Source organism: Poromitra crassiceps (genome assembly GCF_964638095.1).
Source record: "Poromitra crassiceps genome assembly, chromosome: 12".
Classification (NCBI taxonomy): domain Eukaryota; kingdom Metazoa; phylum Chordata; class Actinopteri; order Beryciformes; family Melamphaidae; genus Poromitra; species Poromitra crassiceps.
This window is the reverse complement of record NC_139632.1, coordinates 46,747,929-46,751,792: the sequence shown is the minus strand read 5'-3', so window position 1 is coordinate 46,751,792 and position 3,864 is coordinate 46,747,929.

Here is a 3,864-nt window from a genome sequence, read left to right as displayed (position 1 = left end):
ACCTAAACTCACTGCTGCACAAGAGGAAATGCTGTGTGGTTCAGTGTGGGCAGCCGACGCGACATCACCGACACAAACACTCTCTTCTGACTCCACACCTCTGGCCTACTTTGCATCTCTGTTGCTTTTGTTGCACACTTTTTTCAATTTCCTTTCTTCTTTCTGTTCTATCATTTATACAGGGTTCCCACACCTTCTTAAACATCACACTTAAGGACTTGTCGAGGATTTTCCTGGACCCAACATGGCATCAATATAGTTTGAGACACGGATCAAGGTTTAATTACGGTTGAAAACACTGAGAATTTGAACAATGAGAAGTAGCAGCTTTACAGAGGAAAAATAAAATACCGCCAAGTGGATAAAGTGGATTAAAAAAAAAAGATTGGGTAGGTAGAGACAGGAAACCCCGATGGGCTTATTCGAGGTCTCTTACCAAAGAAATGAAACCAATAATAACAACAATTTGATCAAAGCTAAGCAAACGAATAATTAAACAAGAACAATTAAAAAGAGAGAGAGAGGCTTACTAAAAACAAAAACAAAAAAAATCTAAAGATCAATTTCTATTCTCTTGCACAATATATCAATTCAAGCACTTTCAATGTCCTATGTTTATTTATGTCTAAGTTTAATGGCTTTTTCTCAAATTCACAAACTGTCAATGATTTCAAGGACCATGTGGAACCCTGTTTATATGTGAGTACAGCCATAGGCGGATTAGGACATGACGGGCCCCTGGGGCCCCTGGGCCCCTGGGCCTGGATATATAAAGGGCCCTCCTCACAGCGCACATACGAACAAATAAGGCCAGATTGCCGCCAGAATAATAACTAAGGCATACACTCACCTGCATCTCAACAGGATTTACAGCACAGCCACCTGAAAACTCAAAGCCAACAGCACAATAACAAGAATTAAACTCACCTGTATCTAACACAGGCTTTACAATGCAGGTACACTCAATTAAAGCCAAAAGCACAATAACCCTGTCCATAAACGCATGGAACATTTTGTCAAAAATATAAGGTTGGGGTTCTAAATACTGTAACATCCCCACACATTCCACCACCAGTTGAAAAAACGTGCTGACTAAAAGAGACTCAAAGTAAAGAAAGGAATGTGTGCATCAGTATATTGAATAACTAAGTAGCCTATTTAGTGTTTCGTAGTGTACAGTTATAAAGTGTTCCCGAAAAATATTGTTTCTCAGTAGTAAGGCACTAGTGAGAAATACACAGATGAGCGAAAAGTGTGACCACATGCTCTGCTCTCCCCTACATAAAGCAATATTATTTAACCATTCGACTTCCATAATGCCTTGTCACTACTGTATACAAGGTCGGTGACTAGTCAGACACAGTTTCTGGGTTGATTTATCTTACTGCCTGGTTGTGTGCCAGGGTGAGACCTAGCCAACTGAAACTACGATATGGAGACTCTTGAGACTGAGAGTGTGTGTGTGTCTATGTGCTATCTGTGTGCGCAGGCAGACAGTGTGTCATAATATCCTGAGGATGATGCAAAGCAGATAGAGGAAGGAGAAGAGCCCCCAAAGTGTCACAACTCATTTATCAAACAATCTCCTTTCTTTGTTACTTCTTCTTATCCACCCTTCCGCATTTTAAATTCAACCCTAGTTCTGCTTGAAACTCTCCCCCGGAGAGCGTTTGGAGCGTTATTTAGCTATATACCTTCCTGACAAGCTAGCATGACATGGTTGGTACCAATGCCTTCAACGATGCCTTCTCTCTGGCTTTAAAACTGAGCCCGCTACAGCCTCTGAAAGTAGATTTTTTTAAATCGTGATATTTCCCAGATATCGCGATATTTCCTAAAATCGGCCAAGGATGTGAACTTATAAAATACCAAGAGGGTTTGAAGGAATCCATGACTATTTATTTGAATCAAGTGCTGACATCAACAACAAAACCATATACCAGCAATCTGCTCTGATTATAAGAAACAAAAGCAGGAAAGTTTTCCTTTTGGATGAGAACTAGTTAAATATAGGCCTACATCTAGATCTTCAATAGCAGATGACAAAATGGAGGAAGACCGTTTCAATAAAAAGTAGTCACTTACAGTAATAACTCACTGACCGACTTGTTTCATGTGTTTTAATTTTCCAGTAGTAGTTAAAAAAATCAGACTTTGTAAATGAGAGAGTGCAAACTTGGATTTGTAAACATGTTAGACGTTGATATTCCAGAGCAGCTGAATTAGATTTTGCCTCATCATGACTTTAATTCTTTGATTCATGTGCAGTAAGGAAAATGAAAATACAAGCATACTGTAAGCATGAAAAAAATCCCATTTGCCCCGCAAAAACAGAACTGCGTCAATTCAGAGATTTATATCAGCACAATGAAACAAAAACACAGCAAAGTCATCAAAGCTATCTTCACTTTTATCCAGCAGCCAAACTACAGCGGCCATTTCCCAGTCCGCCCCAGTTCATATCAGTGAGGGCTGATGGTCCGTGGCAGGGGACAGTGGCTGCAGCACTCCTGTTCCTCCAGAGGGGGCGTACGGATTTAAAGGGGCAGGGCATGGGCCAATGGGGGCTCCAGCATATGGGGCGTTTAAAGGGGCGGGGCATGTGCCAGCAGGGGCTCCAGTGTACGGGTTGTTTAAAGGGGCGGGGCATGTGACAGCGGGGGCTCCAGTGTACGGGTTGTTTAAAGGGGCGGGGCATGTGACAGCGGGGGCTCCAGTGTACGGGGTGTATAAAGGGGCGGGGCATGTGACAGCGGGGGCGCCAGTGTACGGGTTGTTTAAAGGGGCAGGGCATGTGACAGCGGGGGCTCCAGTGTACGGGGTGTTTAAAGGGGTGAGGCATGTGCCAGCAGTGGCTCCAGTATACGGGGTGTTTAAAGGGGTGAGGCATGTGCCAGCAGTGGCTCCAGTATACGGGGTGTTTAAAGGGGCGGGGCATGTGCCAGCAGTGGCTCCAGTATACGGGGTGTTTAAAGGGGTGAGGCATGTGCCAGCAGTGGCTCCAGTATACGGGGTGTTTAAAGGGGCGGGGCATGTGCCAGCAGGGGCTCCAGTATACGGGGTGTTTAAAGGGGTGAGGCATGTGCCAGCAGTGGCTCCAGTATACGGGGTGTTTAAAGGGGTGAGGCATGTGCCAGCAGTGGCTCCAGTATACGGGGTGTTTAAAGGGGTGAGGCATGTGCCAGCAGGGGCTCCAGTATACGGGGTGTTTAAAGGGGCGGGGCATGTGCCAGCAGTGGCTCCAGTATACGGGGTGTTTAAAGGGGTGAGGCATGTGCCAGCAGGGGCTCCAGTATACGGGGTGTTTAAAGGGGTGAGGCATGTGACAGCGGGGGCTCCAGTGTACGGGGTGTTTAAAGGGGCGGGGCATGTGCCAGCAGTGGCTCCAGTATACGGGGTGTTTAAAGGGGCGGGGCATGTGCCAGCAGTGGCTCCAGTATACGGGGTGTTTAAAGGGGTGAGGCATGTGCCAGCGGGGGCTCCAGTGTACGGGGTGTTTAAAGGGGCGGGGCATGTGCCAGCAGTGGCTCCAGTATACGGGGTGTTTAAAGGGGCGGGGCATTTTACAGCGGGGGCGCCAGTGTACGGGGTGTTTAAAGGGGCGGGGCATGTGCCAGCGGGGGCTCCAGTGTACGGGGTGTTTAAAGGGGCGGGGCATGTGCCAGCGGGGGCTCCAGTGTACGGGGTGTTTAAAGGGGCGGGGCATGTGCCAGTGGGGGCTCCAGTGTACGGGGTGTTTAAAGGAGCGGGGCATGTGCCAGCGGGGGCGCCAGTGTACGGGGTGTTTAAAGGAGCGGGGCATGTGCCAGCGGGGGCTCCAGTGTACGGGGTGTTTAAAGGGGCGGGGCATGTGCCAGCGGGGGC